Raw genomic sequence first — 22,034 nt, 5'->3', positions numbered from 1 at the left:
TTTTTCGAAACTCACGTTTTTCCAAACTCAGTCAAAGTGGGGGCTTTTGTAGACACCTATTTGTGTCTCCCCAAAACCAAACCCAGTGATGAGTACCTTTCACGTCGAATCATAATCGAATGAAGCGAAAGTGTGGAAAGTTTAGTGTTGCGGATAGTTTTAAATTCTTTCCTCTTTTCTTTGTTTTTGAAAACTTATTTTAGGAAAACAATCAATCCAGTTTGGTTGGTCCATGATATGGGTCCAATAGTAGTGTAGTTGGATGAGGCTTACAAAGACCTTTCCAACGATATATTATAAACCCAATTCCGATGAATAATGAGGAAATTATGGCCAATTTACCAAAATGGGCCCGATTTGAGCTTTATGTGCGGCCCAATGATCTAGAGGAGGGCCTAATATGATTTATCACTCCTAATGCAATTAGGAATGGTTTTAGTCTTCTAGATTCTTCTAAAAGGTTCTTTTCATTCCTAATTCAATTAGCATTGATAAATTGACTTTTGTTGACTTTTCGAGGAAAAGATACCATTTCATCCTCCAGTACGGCAAAACTTATCTGATTTTCGAAAATGCGTCAAAAACAGGTCTGGCACCTGACACCAGGCATTGGCGCTTGGAGCTAGGCCTGGCGCCTGGCGCTAGTGTTGGCGTCTGACGCCAATTAGCCAAGGTTGGCGCCAGCTCTGTTTCACGTGCGCCAAGTGCTCTGTTTTGATATTTTTTCTTTTTGGCTGATTTTCTATATAAATAACAACGTAAAAACTCCGTTTTCATTCATCAACAATCAGTTTTCAATTATATTCACCTACAATCAGTTTTCATTCGCTAATTCTCATCAAGATTTCCTTAATCAATTCATCTTTCTCTTTCTTTTTCAAACCTTGTTTTTACATACAAAATTCCGCATTTATTAGATCTAGAAACACCTAGTCATATTCGAAGTTGTCTTCGCCCTAGACGTGAAAGGTTTAATTTCTAAGGGTTTGGTCCCAAATCTCTCTTTTAATTATTTAATTTAATTGTTTGTTTTGATTATTTTCTTTGAAGTTACTAACATGTGAATTTTGTCATTAGAAAGAGGTACAAGCATCAAAGTAAGTATTTTAATAATTTTAATTAATATTATGATGTAGAAATAATGTTTATATTGTTATTATGGTATTCTTAATCATGTCTAAGGTAAATTTAATATTAAATATGATTGTTACGATGTTTCTTATGTTCTTCCTAATATTTATGATTGTTAGTATTATGTTAGGGTTAAAGATTTGATTTTTATTGCTTAGTGACAAGCTGGGGTTTGTTATTAATCTTGTTAGTATCATGTCTAGAATCTTCTTATTGTTATTATGCTTTAATATTAACATGATCATGATTATAATTGTTATAATTTATGATGATTATGAATAATATTATTATAATTTTATGATGATTATTTTAATATGACGATTATTATTATGGTTATTATGATTATTATTATTATATTGCTTGATGATATTTATTTATATTGTTTGATCTTGCCTTTTATTGCATGTTTACAGGGAATTAATACTTATAATCACGCTTAATAAGATAATTAATAATCTTATTTAGGATTAATTGTGATTATAATTCAAGTGATCGCCAATAATAGTTTTATTTGTGCATTAATATTCAACCAAAATAGATAAACAGGTTTAGGATTAATACGATATGAATAAAGTAGAGGCCTATTATTAGGGCAGGTTCAATCTATTTTAGGTTGAATTTGTACTTTCATCCCCGAACCCTTATTTGGTTCTAGACCTTATGGAGTTGACGATCTCTTGGATCGTTAAGGGGTGTAACCTTCACCCTGTGAACGGTTTACAAGTTCCTAAAACTTGTTGGCGACTCTTTTGCTCTATCTTCTTTCCCTTTGAACGTCACCGTACTTTAGTGTATGATCACAGTGAGGTTTAAGCTAGGGGATTAACGCTTGAAATTTATTCCCCAAAAGTAGCTTTGTATTTTGCATAAATTTCTGCTAGAGGGTCATAATTAATGAATGAAACTCCAAACAACCCCTTAGCTTTCTTATGAATCTTCCATATAAGAGAGAATACAACAAGATTAATTCACTAGGCAGAATTAGACAGAAAAAGGATGACAGTCCATAAAAGACAGTAGTTCATAGATAGCAGCTCATAAACTAGAAGGTTGTTCTATTTTATCAAAACCATAGCTTTTTGTCTGGCTGTCTGGTGTTCTGTAACAAAGATTGAGAAGCATAGTAGCATACCAAAAAGATTATTAGGCTGCTATAATCAAGCATTTGAGCAGCTTTATGCTATTCCCATAATACTCCACTCAAGCCTCAATTTATGTCAAAAATAGAAGACCAAACACAACTTGCAAGTGTAAATAATGACCATTTATGGTGACCATGTACTTTCAATAAACAAAAACAAGATTTCCTTTCCAAGTATCAGAATTGCACAGTTGAGGGCCTGAAGCAGCACCCACATTGCCACACTGCCACACTAGTAATGTGAATCACTCGTAAACATTGTAAGGATATATGGAGTTCAAAATTTTAAGGATTATATGGCCAAATAAGTCGATAATCCAGGAACAAATAGCTACCAATCTACCATACTCACAATACCCTGAAACTTCTTCATAGAATCAAATAAACCAATATAGCTGTGAATATGCATTCCAAGTTACAAAGAAAATGGATGCATCAATGCCTGCATAGCAAATAGTTTTGAGGCTCTTGCTCGCAAAAGACAAAAATTGCTATAAAAATAGCAAATTCTGTATCTCATACCTGTACAATATAAATGTTGTAAAAATAATAAACCAATGTTGGGGAAGCATTTCATAAATGCTATAAAAATAATAAACAAATTCTGTATCTCGTATCCTTGCTAAATTACTGACTTTATCCTAAAGGACCACATGAGATAGTTATATTTTCCAAAGCAGCAAAAATACCATTCCATTTCACCAAAAGAAGTATAAACAAATGTTGATATAATGCTGAGGCTTAGTTAACTACACATTGTGAAAGCTAGTTGAGAGATGTCTCCAAAGAGAGGGAGCTCCAGAAATCAGAATTTCTTAAGAAAAAAAATCCACAATACTTCCTAGTTTAGTAGTTCCTCGACTTTATGCACCTAACCTATCTCCTCCTGCTACTGATAGTATAAATTCAATCCTTAATAACCAGCTTTAGAAGTTCTAATTTAGAATAAAGACAGTCATGAAATTCAAACTCATGTAACTGAACTTAAAGTTGCCTTTACTTTCCTCTTTGTGACAGTAGCCTAAATCTGAGTCAGGGAGAAAAATTGAAAGGAAAAAGAATGTTTAATAACCAGCAGGGAAGCAACAGAAAGGAAAGGGGCAGCAGCAGGGGAATAGCAGAAGGGAAGGGGGAAGCAGCAAGGTAGCAGCAAAAGGAAGGCAGAAGTAGAGGAGCAGCATGAGGGAGGGGGCAACAGCAAAACAAGAGCAAATAATACAAAAGCAGAGGACAAAAAAAAAATTGCATCGGAACAGAACAAAAAATTGCATCATACACTACTAGAAAATCGGTCTTTAGTATCAGAAATTAATCGATACTAAAAGCTTGTTTTCCGATACCAAAGGTCATTAGTATCGGAAATAATTTCCGACACTAAACGGATACTAATACCTCCGTGGCTAATGTGTTGGTATCCGTTCTTCAATCCGATACTAAAAAGGGGTACCTTTAGTATCGGAAATATAACTAGTATCAGATAATTAGTAACAGAAATTCCGATACAAAAGAGTTAGATCTTTAGTATCAACTTGGTTTCCGATACTAAAGAATCACTATAGTATCTGTAATTACAGTTACAATAGTTTTTCCTAGCTTCAAAAGTTCCCTTTAGTATCGGAAATTTCCGATACTAAAGATAGGCTTCAACATAACAAAAGTGCTCTAGTATTGGAACGTTCAAATATTAGACACTCTTTAGCATCAATGTCTTTGTATTAACTAAAGAACCCTGTCCAACTAATTTATATATGATTCAAAATTAAATACATAATTAAAATACTTGTACAAAAGAATTTATATTAAATTTCTATTCATATTGTCTCATAATATAGTTAATAGTACAAAAATCTAATGTATGCCTGCTTATAATACAAAGTGCACTTCACATCTTTTTAAACAAAAATGGACTATGCATTATCACCACTTTCACCAGGCCACCTCTATTTAAAATATACAGTTGTCTCAGTTCAAACTGGCATCAAGAATCTTCAAGCTTGGACAATCAAGACCATTACAAAGTTTAATCTATTCATAGATAAAAGAAAAGGCATTGCTTGTAAGAGCACCCAATAACATACTTCATAATTAACATACATAGATCATGCAGTGAAAGCATAAAGTAATACCCATACATTTTATCACTCGATAATGGTTGTCCAAAGGTGAGCAAAATGAATCTACTAATTTAACTAAATTGTTCACACCTTTTCTATATTTTATAATTCATAAGCTGCAAAGTTGATACCAATTGAAACCCACACCTTTCATATCTACACAACCATACCTCACTCAAGATAAGATTAGTAGATTTCCAAGTTCACTAGAACAATAAAACCCCCTCCACAACATCACTAAGAGTAAACACAAACCCAATCTAAAGGAAACAAAATGAACAGATCCAATCACATGCAAAGCTGTACAACTAATGTACTAGTCAATTACAGAACATAAAGCTTTACACAACCCAGCCACACATGCTTTCTTTGAAGCATTTTATTAAGTAAATAAGGATTCACAAGTACAGAAACCAAATTATACATGTTATCAAATAAACAGAGCATAAGCTTCAAGATTGACTAGCTCTCAAAGCCAAAATGTAATGATGAACGATTAAATTCCTTATGACATGTAACAAATGATGAGTGAATCAAACACAAGAACTACCCAAATACCATCAAGGGTCATTTAATTAAATTATCTTGTATCCTTTTAAAAGTGATTTAGAGCTAGATTACACTTCACAAAGAGGTCAAACAATTACAAACGTGCAAATCTCAAACCATGTTTACCATTTAACAACACATATATGTTATCTAAGTACATTACAAGAAAGTAATTCAAAGGCATAACAACAATATCACAATCGAAAGTCTCTAAACTCGTAACTTCAACCCAGTACCCAATTATATTTTCTCCAAACAAAAAAAAAAACACAATTAAATGAATACTTTAAGATATATCAAACAAAATACATTAAATAAGATGGATAAGCAATGTAGTATACCTTAATACCAAGTCTTAACCAACATAAATTAATTAACAGGGGTCATATCATATACCTTCATATGTAAGGTTGTTCCACTTGTTGTTCGTTCTTCTCTTCTTGATTGAGCACTTTCCTCCCGCTCTACCTCCTTAAAGTAAACCCATTTGATCCCCTCCCCTATTTTCTTCAATAATAATCAAACAACTGCACCAAAATTTCCATAAAAAACAGATACATGAAATAAGGAGATAACTAAGTAACAAAACATTGAAGTTTGAAGCAAACCAATAGATAATAGAAATTATTAATTAAGTCTAACACACCTTTAACTTTTAGAATGAACATAGAATTTGACTTAGCACTGGCCCCAAAATATACTTAGCAAAAACTACACGTCTTTTTCATAGATTCAATCAACCTGCAGCAAATTTGAAGCTTAAAACAGCAAAAACAACAAGTATTAACATTTCTAGCAATAACAAGTAATTTACCACCACCGAAAACCCAGAACCCACCGGAAACAACCACCAAAACCACGAAAACCCCAATCGGACCACCACCACCACGAATTGAATTAATCCCCCACCACCACAAAACTCGACACCACCTAGACCACCCACGAAACCCACAAATTGAATTAATCCCAATTAAGCCACCACCACGAAATCACCCACGCCACTCCCACGAAACCAAACCCACAACTACCCATGAAATCAGATCCACCAACCACGAAGACCCGGCCCATCCCCACGAAACTCACGCCACCTCCCACAAACTAGATCTGAAACCCCTAAAACCACCCCCACGAACCAGAAGAACCCAAATCCACGAACCTAAACCCACTAACCAGACGAACCCAAACAACCCACGAACCAGACGAACCCTAACCCATGAACCAGACGAACCCAAACCCAAATCGCAATAGGAGAGAGAAGGGAGAAGATAAACCAAAATGTAGGTTTAGGGTTTAAATTCTGGAGAATTCAATTATAAATATGAAATGTTTTAAATTTCCCCTAAAATTTTTATGTACCGTCCGGCTAAGTTTGTAAAATTTTCATTAAATGTACAAATGGGCTTTAGTATCGAAATAATTTGTAACTATAGGTGTCTATTTGTAACCGAGTTAATTTTGATAGTAAAAAATCAATTAGTGTCGGAATATTTCTGATACTATTATGTCATTAGTATCAGATAAAAAAATTTCCGACACTATAGTAAAGTCTAATATTAAGATTGAGTTAAAGCCCAAGAAATAGTGTCAGAAAAAAATTATCCGATACTAATAAATCTTTTAGTATCAAAAATATTTACCGATACTAAATTTTCTGATACTAAAGAATATTTTTCTAGTAGTGATAACATAACCAAAAAATTGCAGTTCATACCTTTACCCATCCGTCGAACACCGACTTATCTACTTGTAGAATCTTCTTCTCAGCATCCCCATCCAAATCCTAAGGCGGAGAACATTTCCGCCAATTCACTATATTTCTATGACCAATGCTTGATCCTTGACTCATTGTGGGGAACCACTCTCAAGCCGCAATTAGGAAGTACACCATTAATCATCTCTTCCAACTTATTCTTGTAACCATTCTTAAACCCATTTTCACACTTCCACTTCGGATCGCAACTCAACTCATGCAAATATCTTATTAGAATCACATCTTCTTAATACGTCCAATACCTTTTATTTTTACCTCTGCCTCGGTTGCTTGCCTCACCCTTAGCTTGACTAGCCTCCATATGAAAAATTGCCGATTAAAAAGCATATTAGAACTGAACATAACAAATTACAAGGCTGATTATAATAGTACATATCATACGTAACAGATTATACAGCATATTAGACAAAATTGAACATAACATATTTTAAGGCACACCATACTTTTTGTTTTATTGACCAAGTCTACCTCTCGCCCTCCAATCGTTAAACATATCTTGGGCTAATGTGTTTCTAAAATTGGTCCAATGATATGAAGTAGCAACACTTGTAATAAATTCCTTCTCATCATCAGAATCACTCTCGGAATCATCATCGAATTCACTCAATTCATCTTCTTTAATATCATCCGTAGGCATGAATTTTCTAATTAGATTATGCAATAATAAACAAGCCATCATGACACGTCCATGAGTTCAAATAGGGAAAAATGAAGGACTTCTAAATATACTCCATCATCCTTTACGTATGCAATAATCACTTGTCGCGCCCTAGCATGTTTCATGTTATAGAATTCCTCGGCACTTTCGGGTTGTCGATCCGTCCATTCTTGTAAATGGTATCTTTGACCTCTATATGGAGCAAGAAAACCCTCACAATTCGTAGACCTCGCATCAGCCAAATAATAATTACCTAAAAAAAACAGACCTTCACTTACCTCACAAAAACAAACAAAACATATAAACTCACAAAAAAAGACCTTCACTTACCTCGAGGTACCGTAAAATCGTTTGGTCTAGAAAGAGCATTTCAAAGTACACGCATATCATGGGGTGAACCTTCCCAACCAGGAAGAACATAAATAAATTTCATATTAGGTGCATAAACACCCAATATATTCATAGCAATCGTTCATTTTCCTGTTCTATACTTTGGTCGTTCTTGTGAAGGCATATTTACATTAATGTAAGTCCCATCTAATGCCCCTAAACAATTCTACAAAAATAGGAAAAAATATTACTTCCAAACAAGCAAAAATAAGAAAATCCTAGCAAAATTTAGGGGCTTTGAAAATACCAATACCTTGAAGGATTCCAACCTTACATCTGCACAATCATCTGATATTGGTGGGGATTGTAATGTAGTACTTCATGCAACTTGAGAAAAGCCCTTAGACAAAGGTGAAATTGTCGGCTTACGGTTTCTCCATTTCTAAAGAAGCATTGTCCAATAGACCTATTCTTCTTATGATGAGCCAACGTGTATAAAAACATGGCTTCTATCTCTTGAAGCGACATGTTTTTTGTTCCACTCAAACCCCCAATGTCTCTAAGCATCTCACAAATAATATTGAAAGTTCTTCTATTAACGCAAAGCTCACTCTTGCATTTCACATCACACTCCCTATAAAGCCCTCTCAATACTAACATTCGTAACAATTTTTTGTTTCTTTTCCTTCTTTTATTTAAACCCCCCTTATTGTAACAATGCAAATTATATACCATATCCAATACATCATCAACATAATAATAACCATTGCAATTACTAATTGTATTTGTTTTAGCTTTTTCTTCCTTATAGAAAGCATAAGTCGAGCCAATGTACAAGAAACACAGAAAATAAATGGCAAAACAATAGTTATATCAATCTCTAGTTAATCAAATAACAAATATTGTCAACCAGATCATGAAGAGTAAACTAGTCAAGAAACAAGAAAAATAGTAGCAGCAACAAAGACATGTTTTACTCAAAAAAGTGATTTTGGCACAGCAATAACTAAAGAGAACAACAATGAAAACGAATTACTACCCTTAAGCTTGCATTTAACCAACAAGGGCAGCAAGCTAAGTACTGTAAAATATGACACAATTTACAGCTGATATATACACCACAACCACCACCACTAGAACAATCTCCACCCCCACCCTCTAGTTGTGCCAACAACATCTCTAATTTTAAACACATACACAAATTCAACCAGATCTCTTACTTTAAAGTATGAAGTATAAGATTAATTAGGAAAACAGAAATTTCAGCCAAATACATATAAAAAATAAACCAAATTAATCATCAATAGCAAGTACGAGTAAATAAATTGGATTTAGTAATCAATCATCAATAGCATAATGTAGACACCCATTTGTGTCTCCCCAAACCAAACCCGGTGATGAGTACCTTTCACGTCGAATCATAATCGAATGAAGTGAAAGTGTAGAAAGTTTAGTGTTGCGGATAGTTTTAATTTCTTTTCTCTTCTCTCTGCTTTTGAAAACCTATTTTAAGAAAATAGTCAATCCAGTTTGATTGGTCCATGATATGGGTCCAATAGTAGTGTAGTTGGATAGGGCTTGAAAAGAGCTTTCCAACGATATATTATAAGCCCAATTCCGATGAATATTGAAAAAGTTATGACCAAATTACTAAACTGGGTCCGGTTTGAGCCTTATATGCGGCCCAATGATCTAGGGGAGGGCCTAATACGGATTTATCATTCCTAAGTTTTAGTCTTCTAGATTCTTCTAGAAGGTTCTTTTCATTCCTAATTCAATTAGCATTGATAAATTGACTTTTGTTGATTTTTTAGAGTTTTAATCAGAATAAAAGAATGTTTTTGAGGAAAATGCGATTTTATCCTCCTGTACGGTTGATTTCTATCTGATTTTAGAAAACGCGTCAGAAATTTAATTAGCGCCAAACGCCAGCATTAGCGCCTGGCGCTAAGCTTGGCGCCTAGCGCTAGCGTTAGCGTTTGGCGCTAATGTCAGCGTCTGGCGCTAATCTCGTTTTTTCGCGTCAGGTTCGATTTTCTATCTTTTTGGCTGATTTTCTTTATAAATAGCCCCCTAAAAACTTTGTTTTCATTCATCTACAATCATCAACTCTCTAGTTTTCTAATTCTTTTCTCTAAGCTAAAGCTTCTCTCTCTCTCTTTTCTAAACCTACCTTTCTTACAAAATTTCGCATTCACAAGACCTAGATACACCTAGCATTATTCGAAGTTGTCTTCGCCCTAGACGTGAAAGGTTTTAATTTCTGAGGGTTTGGTCCCAAATCTCTCTTTCAATTATTATTTAATTTAATTATTGTTTATTATTTTCCTTGAAGTTACTAACGTGTGTATTTTGTTATTAGAAAGAGGTACGAGGCATCCAAGTAAGTGCTTTTAATTGATTTATTGATATTATGATATAGAAATCATGCTTAGGTTGTTATTATGATTCCTAGTGTCATGTTAGGGCGTTTTGATTTTTCTAGTATCATGTTTAGGGTAATTTCTAATATCAAATATGACAATTGTGTTTCCTGCGATGCTTCCTATTTCTCTTCCTAATATTAATGCTAGTGTCATGTTAGGGCTAGCTTTGATCTTTATTGCTTAGTAACATGTTAGGGTTTGTTATTAATCTTGTTAGTATCATGCCTAGGATATTGCTATTATTATGATTTAACATGATTATTTTTATAATTGTTATAATAATAATAATAATAATTATTATTATTATTATTATTATTATTATTATTATTATTATGTTGCTTGATTATATTTTATTGTTATTGCTTGATCACGCCTTTTATGCACGTTTAAAGGGAATTGGTACTTGTAATCACGCTTATATAAGATAATTAATAATCTTGTTTAGGGTTAATTTGATTATAATTCAAGTGATCGCCAATAATAGATTTATTTGTGCATTAATATTCAACCAACATAGATAAACAGGTTTAGGTCTAACCTATTGATTGCATGTTAGTCAGAAAGCGCACATGAATATGATCAGAATAAAGTAGAGGCCTATTATTAGGGCAGGTTCAATCTCTTTTAGGTTGGATTTGTACCTTCATCCCTGAACTACTAGTCATGGTTCCAGACCTATTGGAGTTAACGATCTCTTGGATCGTTAAGGGGTGTTACCTTCACCTCGTGAACGGTTTACAAGTTCCTAAAACTTGTTGGCGACTCTTTTGCTCTATCTTCTTTCCCTTTGGACGCCACCGTACTTTAGTGTATGATCACAGTGGGGTTAAAGTTTGGGATAATGCTTGAAATATTCCATACACATAACATAAAATGCATTCATTCCTAGCAAGTAATCAATAGTCGAACAACGAACCTATATCAAAAACTTGCAGTAGAGATAGCAATACTAACATGAAGCAACTAATTAATTGACAAAAAAAAAATCAACAAATTTAGAGCAAGGATTTCGAGAATCAACAAATTCTTACAAAAGCATTAGAAATCGCAGCTTACGTACACCATTAAACCACAATTATGATAATTCATAGCTTAAAACAATAACAATCAAAACTGAAACTTGAAGTAATTACAATAATACAATAAAAAATCAACTCCAACAAACATAAAAAAACCTAAATCAAAATTGCAATTGAACAAGAAAGTAAAAAATCAAACCAAAAACGCAAAAATTGATACTACATGAACCCTAGAAATTGAACGAGAGAAATTAAATAACAAACCTTTGATAAATTCTGAAGATTTGCAGTAGAACATTGAAAATTTAGGAGCAAGATCTGGAGGTTTGTAGCTTTACTTGTAGAATCGTCAAACAATTTTGGGAATTTTTAGAGAAATGTCCAGCAATTTTCTCGAGAAATTTTGAGAACTGCTGAGCTTTATTTATTTTTTGAATTAGAGTAAGGAAAGAGAATTTGTTTCCTCACTTATTACGGCGGAAACAATTGGGTGGATTGGGTTACCCCTTACTAATGGTTTGTGTTACTTTAGTCCGTAACCAAACACAATGTAACGGAACCACTAACATGATTCCGTTTCCATCCATTTAAAAAACCTACACCAAACACCCCCTGAGAGTGAGGAATTAGAATGTGTGTTGGTGCATAAGAGAGGAAGAGAATATTTTGTGCCACAAAACTTATGAATCAACCTCGTATTAATAGAGAAAGTATGAGAGTTGAAGTACGGAACCCTAAATTAAAGCGCCCTGAAGAAATAAACCCTAGAAATTGCCGTGTCACAACACAGATTGTCGTGACACGGCAAATCGAAAGTGTTTCCGCGTCACGATATTTCTATCGTGGTGCTGTAATTTCCAGTTTTTAAGCTTTTTAAACTTTGATAACTTTTAATCCATAACTTAGAATAAGGCATATAATATATTGTTGGAAAGATCTTCAAGTATAATTTCTAATCCAATTAGAGTCAGTACAAAAATTTTTGTAGATTTTAAGACATGAACGTTTTAGTGAAAGGATGTTGGTTTTGGGCTAGGTTTAGGTTTTTGCTCATATCTTCTTCATTTTATATCAAAATTGGGCTTTATGATATACTGTTGGAAACTTATTTAAAGGCCTATCCTACTTAATAATATTGCATCAAAATTATAGGGCCACTGACGGGAGGAAAACCTAGGTTGTTGAGTTCTAAGTATCCCTCGATCAAAACCAAATTTATAATCAAACCCAACCCTAAGTATACGGGTAAGTCCAGGTAGAACCCAAGGGAATGAGGTATGAGATAAAGTCTCTAGTTAAGCTATTCCAAAATCTTAAGTAATTGGTTCGTTATAATTTAGAAAATCAATACAATCAAAGCTAACAATAGAAATCAATATCAAAGTACTAGGGATTTAGGATCCACATGCATTCACGATAAACAATGCTAATTTGTCGAGAAATTGATCAATCAAGCAATGCGAGGGAAAACGATATTTGTATCAAAATCACTTAAAGAGCTATTTCCTAGGGTCAAGCTAGAGGTCTCTACGAATGACTTCAATGGAAAATCACAAAACAAGATCAATTGATTATAATAGCTTCCAAATCAATTTATCGCGTCGTTGAAAACTAATATGCAATTTAGCTTGATAATCAAGGTTAGCTACTCCTCATCAAATCCAACACATGCACAAATTCCATCAACCAAATTAATCACATTATCCAACCATTCAAATACTCCAAATTAGCAATAGCTTATCATTCATACATGCTTCACCACATCCCTAGCAAAGGAACTACTCACTACACATTGTAAAATTGAAATGCATAACTAAACTTATAATAAATTTCATCATCAACATTGCAATCCAAATATCAACAATCAAATCAAACAAACTATTGAAATTCAAAAATATATCAAGAATCAAACACTAAAATTGCATTAAAGAGGAAAGAATTGTTAAATTTTTTTGATCAATATCAAAGTGAATAAAGATCAAAATGTAGCAATTATCAATTACCAAGCTTCTCTCTCTAAAATCTAAGAACAAAGTTTTCAAAAATCTTAAGCTTATTTCTCTAAACCTAATCTTCAACAAATTCTAATCTAATTCTCTCTCTAAACAAGAAGAAATTCTATATATAGTAAAATTAACAAAGGAGGAGCTAGTTAAACGTCCAAAAAGAACCCCAATAGGCATGCCCTCTCCTTGAAATGCAATGCACCCTGCAATGAAATGGGTACGAAATAGGGGGATCGGAAGACGGCTGTGCGGCCGCAATGAAATGGGTACGGAACAGGGGGAGAACGGTTGTGCGGCTGCGCCACATGCCCTACACGGCCGCGCCACATTCGTGCTCGCCCGCGCCTGGGAGAAGGGGAGGAATTCTTGTGCGTCCATTGATGCTTCTGTGCGCTCCACTTGATACATGTTGGGAGTGGCAGTTTCCAAAGGCCTTCACGGTAGGTTCAACAACAATTTTAATGCCCACGCAGCTTGAGAGTGCGGCCTTGAAGACTTGGCCTTTGCACTCCTTAACATTTGAGCTTCAAAGAGAGGGACTAGCTTGCATCTTGAGACTTTCAAATCCTGAGAAAAAGCCATTGAACTCCTTAGACATCACCAATCTCCTGAAATCAAAGAAAAGCCAAAAAACGATAAAAGGTAAAATAAACTAAGAAATGCAAGAAAACGGGAAAACAACTAAGATAAACACAAACTAGAGAAATAACAAGTAAAACTAAAGAAAATTAGATAAAAGAGCTATAAAACAATTAAAATCCATCCTATAAAAGGCTAAATGAGTGACATAAATAACACTCATCAGCCACAAAATTAGTTTATTTCGGTTTTATTATGTAGACACGAAAATAGGAAAATAAGTTATGGTTTAGGGAAATGGGCTAAGAATAAGATTGGTTTATGAAACGCATTTGGTTGAGAATGGATTTAAGAACTTCAAAGATTAAATACTAAATCCGACCAATAATGAAGTTAAAAGGTTGTTCATCGTCAGGTTTGGTCTTTGGGAGACATTTTTAGGTATCTCCCACTCGCAATACCCATATTCTGCTCCTACATGGGAAATGAAGATCGTGCGGTCCCGATTTTATGGTTGATTTAATCAATGGATTTAATTTATTGATTATGAATAATTGCGATTGATGATGTGAGGTCTAATTCGAAGGAAGGCAGGTTGACTGTTTAGTGGGATTTGTATTTGCTGCATAGTTTTCTTATCTTTTTAGGAAATTCTCATCGGTAATAGTGTAGTTTAATATTTTCTCTTTGGTGAATTGTAAAAAAAAAAATTATTATCAATGGTAATCACGAATTAATTAAGCCATAAATGACATTAATGAATTTTTTTTTACATAAAAATCTTTAATTATGGTTAGATTTATTATTTTTTCACTTTTTCTCCAATATTTCTCCTCCCGCTACCTTTTTCTCCCTCTTCCATGACTATCCACTCACTAATCCACCATAACCTCCACCTCGTAACAACCACTACACCACTACCTTACCACAAAATTATTATGGGATTTTAATCTAACTTGGAATGACATGCGATTACTTGCTAGAGTTAATGAGATGTGTGGTTTTATTGCGTCGTTTAGGCTCCATTTTAGATTATTTACGTCAAACGGCTACGAATTAGTCCTTATTGGTTAACTAGTCTTTGTCGTTTGGGTTTACGTTTATAGAGAAATGTGCCACTCAAAAGGGAGATGGTCTCTGTGACGATATCACCCGAATGGGCGTTGTGAATGGTCATACTCATGTTGGAGTAGACGGTTGGTTTTAGATTTGGGCATCTTGTAATACCCCGTATTTTATACGTATTTTATTTAAAATAAGTATTTTGAGAAGTATTTAAATAAATTAAAAGGTAATATTTAAAGTATTTTAATTATTCATTTTTATAAGTTAGAAATATTTTATAAAAGGAAAGTTTATTTAATTAATTATCTTATTTAAGTTGTGGTTTAATTTAAGAAAGTTTTATTTTAGTAAATTTTTATTAGGGAAGGGTTTAGGAAAGATTAAAAAGGGAAAGTTTAGCAATAAGGGTTTCTAGAGAAGGGGTATAAATATTTAACACTAGAGGCAAATTAAACTTTGCCTAGAGTGGAGAAAACCAAAGATAAACTTCTCTCCCTTCTCCTTATTTTTCTTTCTTTTCCCCTTCCCCTTTCTTTCGGCCTCACCCTCACCGCCGACCACCACCACCATCGATGAGCCGCCAGCCACTGGCAGCACCAGCCGCCAGCAGCCGGCAGTGGCTGTCGATTGCTCGGCTTTCTCGAACAAAAAACAAATTAAATCTTTTGTTTTTAAAAACTAATTTAATCCTAGATCTAATTATTAATTATGAGTTTTTTTATTAGATTATGATGTTTGATTATGACTATCATGTAATTTAATTTTCAGATTTTATTTTTAATTGAAAAGCCGCAATTTTGAAACCTTAGATTCCTAAATTATTAATTATTGAAGGATTATGATTTATAATGGTTTAAACCTTTGATTTAAGTGTTTTAAGGCCTAATTACATCAAGTTTTCATTAAAATATAATGCTGGAATATTTGGTAGTGCATTAAAAATCAAGTTTCTTTAAGGAATTTTAATTACCCATTAATTGGGATTTAAGTATGATGTATTAAATATAATTTTAGCTTATTTTAATTAAGTTATGAGGGGTTTAATAATATTATTTTTTTTCTGGAAATTTGTGTAGAGAGGATTTTTATACTCTTCTATGATTTTAAATTGTAGGATATTTCGAAGCAAGTGATTTCTATTAGTCGTGTCGATTTTAAGATCGTATACAAGGTACGTTCACGTACTTAGCATAATTTTATTGATGTAGTAGCATGCAAAATGTGTTTTATTGATTACAAGTAGTATCATGCTAGATTTGGAATGGAAATTATGATTTGGTTGTTATTGGTGATTGAATTATGAAGCATGATTTATTTGTGATGGATTAATGGTTGGAAAATTATAGTTTGGAATATTGTTTATGTACCATACTTTTATTTATGGCATGTTAGGTATCATGTTTAATTAAACTAAATGTTTAATTTGGGTTGGAATATTAAAAGGGAATTTTATTATGGTTCATATAATTTTTATTAATGCTTTAAGCATGGAAAAAGAGCTATGTAAGTGTCTATGTACACGTGGAATAAATTGTATGTTGGTGCCTTAGTGCACTTAAGATGTTTTTAACACCGAGGAATAGGATTTGTGGCGCTTTATGCGTTTAAGGTGTCATTGGCACCGAGGTAGATTTAAAAAGGGTTCAACATTAAATATTATGTGGTCACTAATTATTCTAGAATTAAATTGGTATGTTTGAATAATTATTGTTGATTGAATGATTATGGTTTGAGAGTCATCACCAAGTTTAATAATATATAAATAACGTAAAGTGCAAGAGATTACGCACCAAAACTCTTGGAACGTATATACCTTGAGTATGAACATATGGGGGGGGGGAGTTATGGGGTTTTATATTTAACCATAACTTCTACTAGAGTACAGGACGCTGAACATTCCTTTTATTATAATTATGCGCAGGAATTCCGCCACTTACGAGTGATTATTGATGTTGGCACGGTTAGCTCCCGTGTCAGTAACCTTTTAGGGAATATTTCAAGCATCCCACACTGAAGCCCCATTGTGATCATACACTTAAGCATGGTGGCGTCCAAAGGGAAAGAAGCTAGAGTAAAAAGAGTCGCCAAAAAGTTTTAGGAACTTGTAAACTGTTCACAGGGTGAAGGTTACACCCCTTAATGATTCAGGAGATCGTTAACTGCAATAGGTCTGGAACCATGACTGGATGTTCAGGGATGAAGGTACAAGTCCAACCTAAAAGAGATTGAATCTGCCCTAATTATAGGCCTCTACTTTATTCTTCTCGTATTCATCATGTGCGATTTCTGACTAACATGCAATCAATAGATTAACCCTAAACCTGTTTAATCTATGTTGGTTGAATATTAATGCACCAGCAAACCTATTATTGGCGATCAATTGAATTATAATCATATTAGCCTAAAAAAAGATTGTTAATTTTCTTATTAAGCGTGATTACAAGTACAAATTCCCTTTAAACATGCGTAAAAGGTGTGATCAAGCAATAAAAATAGTAATATATATCAAGCAACATAATAATCACAATCATCATCATAATCTCATCAAAGCTTAATAATAATAGCAAGATCCTAGGCATTATACTAACAAGATTAATAACAAACCCTAGCATGTCACTAAACATTAAAAAATCAAAGTTTTAGCCCTAACATGATACTAGCATGATATTAGAAAGAATAGAAAGCAACCTAAACATGATAGTAGAAACATGCAAGATATTAGAAATATTAGTTAATACCCTAAACATGATACTAGGAATCAATAAAACATCCTAAAATGATACAGGAATCAAAATAATCAAAGCATGCTTTCTATGACAATTAAATTACTTACTTTGATGCCTAGTATCTCTTTCTAATAACAAAATACACGCGTTAGTAACTTCAAGGAAAATATTAAATCAAACAATTAATTTAAATAATTGAAATAGAGATTTGGGACCAAACCCTCATAAATTATAAAACCTTTCACGTCTAGGGCGAAGGCAACTTCGAACTTAGCTAGGTGTGTCTAGAACTAACGAATGAGGAATTTTGTGAGAGGGATGGTTTATAAAAAGATTAGAGACAGAGAAAGATTCTAGCTTTAGAGAGAAAGTAGAGAGAGATGATGGTTGTCAATGAATAAAAAGGGGGAGATTACAACCCCTGTTTATAGAAAAATAGTCCGGAAATGATAGAAAAGAAATCGAGTCCCATTCGGAATAAAAGACCTCCTGTCGCAAACGAAAGGAGTTAGCGCCAGACGACAGGCATTAGCGCCATGCGACAAGTATTAGCGCCATGCGACAGACTCTTTCGTTTGGCGCTGGGATAGTTTTTTGCGAATTTTGTTTTTATCATATTTTTTGATCTAAAAGTCGAAATAAGTGATATAATATGTCGTTGGAAAGCTCTTGAATTATAATTTCTAACTCAATTAGATTCATATGAAAATCGTTATTAGATAATAAGATATGACCAAAATAGTGGAAGGGTGTCAGATATGGGTAGAGTTTCGTATTCCTTTCATATCTTGTTTGTTATAGCTTAGAATTAATATTATATTATATCATTGGAAAGATAATTTCAAGATATATCCAACAATATAAATTTGGATAAAAATTATGAGGCATGAAAATAATTTCTGACTGTCGTTGAACATCTTTAAATTCGAATAGAATTAGGACTTAAAAATGGAAAAAATTTTAAAAAGAAAGTTTTTATTCGATTTCAAATTCTTTAATTTTATCTTTTTAAAAAGGATAATTAAGATCTTTTAGAAACTTATGGAAGTTTCTAATTAATCCTAATTAGTTTAGGAATGAGATTAAACCTTTGGACCCTCTACATGATCATTGGGTCGTAAGTAAAATCCGGTTTGGGCCCAATTTAGTATTTTTGCCATAACTTCCTCATTATTCATATGAATTGGGCTTATAATATATTGTTTGAAAGGTCCTTTCAAGAATCATCAAATTACACAATTATTGGACCCTTATCATGGACCACACTAAACTGTATTGGACGTTTTCCATAAATAGAGTATAAAAAGAAATATTTTCAAAAACAGAAAGATAAATATTTTAATAAAAACAACCACATCACTAGACTTTTCACACTTTCACTACGTTCGATAATCAAATGACGTGAAAGGTATTCATCATTGTGTTTGGTTTTGGGGAGACACATTTGGGTGTCTACAGAAGCCCCTACTTTGACTGAGTTTGGAGAAACGCAAGTTTCGAAAACAAAAGTCAAAGTAGCAATATGGACGGAGAATGATTCAGAACGTTCTGCGATCCTAAATCAATATTGTAACGCCGATACCTGCAAACTAGCGTTATCTAAATAGATAAAAGAGTTAAGAAATGCGTATCTTGCACCGTCGAGCACACGTCTATAGAGTAACCGACTTTTTGTTTGACGATCTTCCTCAAGCTAGGGGATATCGCCTGAAGACTGCTCCTCTTGTAGCTGCCTTCAACTTCTGCTGTTTTATGACATCTTTCACATCCTAGGGAATATGATCGAAGATAACTCCGCTTGTAGTCATCTTCACTGCTGCTGTGACGTCCTTCCTCGTCTTGGGAATTCTATCATGAACCATCACGCCTCGAGCGATCCATTGAACGACAATCTTCCATGCCTTGAGAATTCTACAGCAAACCACCACGTCTTGAGCAATCCATTGAATAACAATCTTCCATGCCTTGGGGATTTTTATCATTAGATTTTACGCCTCGAGCAACTCACAAATGACAAATTTCCTCGCGTTGCCTCGGGTAACATGTTGTAGACTCCTTCGTCTTGAGCAGTCTTTCGAATGATGATTTTCCTTGCCTTGGGAAGTCTAATAGTATAACAGTTTCCACGCCTTGAGAATCTTGTCCTGAGCTCCTACGCTTAAGTAGCTCTTAAGTGAAGTTCCGCTAAGTACCCATGCCTTAGGATGCAATCGCCAACTTCTACGCCTCGGGAAGTGTATATCAATCGAAAATTTTTCTTTGTCTTGGGAAAACTTGTCCGAAAATTATGAGAAACTTGATGTGCAAGCCGTTCGTGCTTTAGGACATAATCAATTTTTGTTGAATCAAAGTAGTTTTATTTGACAACCTCCACATCTTGGGGAGAACTGTCCAAGATTGCATCGCCTTAAGCTATTTTCTCAAATAAAGTGACGACTTTTGCATCCTAGGGAATGTCGTCAAAGACCGCTACACCTTGAGCCATCTTATTCAAATTTTCTCATCTCCTCGCTTTGGAAGTGATAGCTTTGCATGTCTTTGAAAACTTGTGTCTTTTGCCTTAGATCTTTGTAAAGATCACTTGTCTGTCTGGGACTTAGTGCACCTGTATATATGTTTTGGACTGCAAGACTTTGCTTATGTTTTCCTTAGGGTTGACCTAAGGTTTGTTATACTTGACTCATCGTGATTGACTTACTTAAGTTGACTCAATGTGTTTGGACACGACATGACTCAATGTGCATGGCTCGCGTTTGCATTGTATTGTGATGTGTTTGACTCAAAATGCATAAAAGCAAAAATTTCAAAAATTTTCCATCATTTTTGTGGAGGGTACCGACTTTCTCCTGAAAAAGGAAGACGCAAAAAAGAATCGAAGCAAGTGTTTGAGGTGCATGTTGAATGAGCTTAGTCGAATGCATGTATTAATGTTGTATCTCATAGTGCAAAGGATTAGTTCATCCTAGGCTATCTCGATTGTTGACTCGATGATGCAAGTATTTAGGTAACTTAGGCACGGAAGCTAAGCACTTCATACTTTGTGATAGAATGATGAGTGATTTTGATATGAGTGATGAAGGACTCTAAGATGACGAGGCATGCTTCAATTTCGTGTTGAGATTTCATGACAAAAGGTTCCTAAGGGGAGGATTATTTGTCTATATATCTGTGATGTGTGTGAAAGTGACACTAAAGCTAGGCCGCAAAGGCTAAGGTGTGGAATTTTTTTTTTTTAAGAGTCAAATTATGGTGACTCTTAGGTTAGGTAAGCTAATAATGCAGGGATCAAGCCCCCAAGTCTAGCTCTAAATGGATATGATGAGCATAGGAGATCCCTTTATATGATCATGCATGAATGTGTATATGAATTAATGCATTTTATTACGGCTGCACCTCGATGTGAGGTTGCCTACGTATCCGTTAGGAATTAGGCCGAACGTAGCTCTAGCCGAACTTCGCACAAGTATGTGTATACTTCCAAGAGGTCTTTGAAGGTTTGTAACGTGGTTAGGCTAAAGGTTGAAGAAGAAAGGGATAAAGGCTCAAGACCCTAGATAAGCCCCTAAGGTTTTTTTTTTTTTTTTTTTACTCTTTTTTTTTTGCTTTATCATCTTTTATTTTGATAAGTGTGGGCAATTTCGATCATGCAGTCTATCACTCACTTGGCATTCATGTTTATCAGGCACGGTACCGAGCACTTGATAAGAGACGCAATCTGAGATGTGTTCTTATCAAATACATGTTCATATCAATGACATTGGAACACTTGCCCTTTTGTACACTTTTTATTATTTCTACTTTTTGCTATTTTTAATCACTCAAGATTTTGTTCTATAAAAATTGCATAGATTGCACACCATCCCATCCCAAGGTTAGGTAGATGTTGGTTGAAAAAAGAAAGGTCCTTCGTTAGACGAGGCTCAAAGTGATTTATCAAGATAGGATTGTATATTTGAAGGGTGAAAGGTGATATGATGTGGCTACAAGGGGCGCCTCAAATCATTGGTATACCTTGTGCTTAGTTGGACATGAATTTTTTTTTTAAATGTAATGAAATGATCATATGCAAGAAAAGAAATGCTCATTTTATTAAAAGGTAAAAAACAAACTCTAAGAAATAAATCTAAGGAGGATAAAGGGTGCCTACGCAAGACTTATTGGGAAAGGGTTTGAAAAAAGAAGAAGAAAGCATGAAATCTTGGTGAGAAGCTTGCCTTGTGCATTTGTTTCATCACTACCCTCTTTTTTTTTTGTTTGTCAATCACATGACTCAAACTCGATTCAACATGCATGGATGGGAAAAAAGTTTAGTAAGGTGAATGATTTATGGAGGAAGCACGTAAGATGAAGGAATGTGAATATAGAAAGTCTTTAAGAAGGAAAGTGCGAAAAATGTTTGGAAAGGTAATGTAGAGTGAGAGATATATATGGAAAAATAGAGTGGACCCCAACTCAATTGACGGAAAAAACGACTCATGCATGAACCTAATACATGGTCATAGTGACATATACGCAATGT

General features: G+C 34.1%; 1 long non-coding RNA gene across 1 annotated transcript; it reads right to left on the bottom strand.

The window, feature by feature from the left end:
• Nucleotides 1-2,800: 2,800 nt before the first annotated feature.
• LOC110706834 lies at nucleotides 2,801-6,319 on the bottom strand. Its single transcript, XR_002508396.1, has 3 exons — nucleotides 5,582-6,319; nucleotides 5,332-5,462; nucleotides 2,801-4,297 (listed from the first exon to the last, which is right to left on the bottom strand). It is a non-coding gene; the product is annotated as an uncharacterized LOC110706834 (long non-coding RNA).
• Nucleotides 6,320-22,034: the final 15,715 nt, after the last annotated feature.

Source organism: Chenopodium quinoa, unplaced genomic scaffold (assembly GCF_001683475.1).
Source record: "Chenopodium quinoa cultivar QQ74 unplaced genomic scaffold, ASM168347v1, whole genome shotgun sequence".
In the NCBI taxonomy this organism is placed as follows: domain Eukaryota; kingdom Viridiplantae; phylum Streptophyta; class Magnoliopsida; order Caryophyllales; family Amaranthaceae; genus Chenopodium; species Chenopodium quinoa.
The sequence above is the reverse complement of the archived record's forward strand: the minus strand, read 5'-3'. Positions and strand labels throughout refer to the sequence as shown.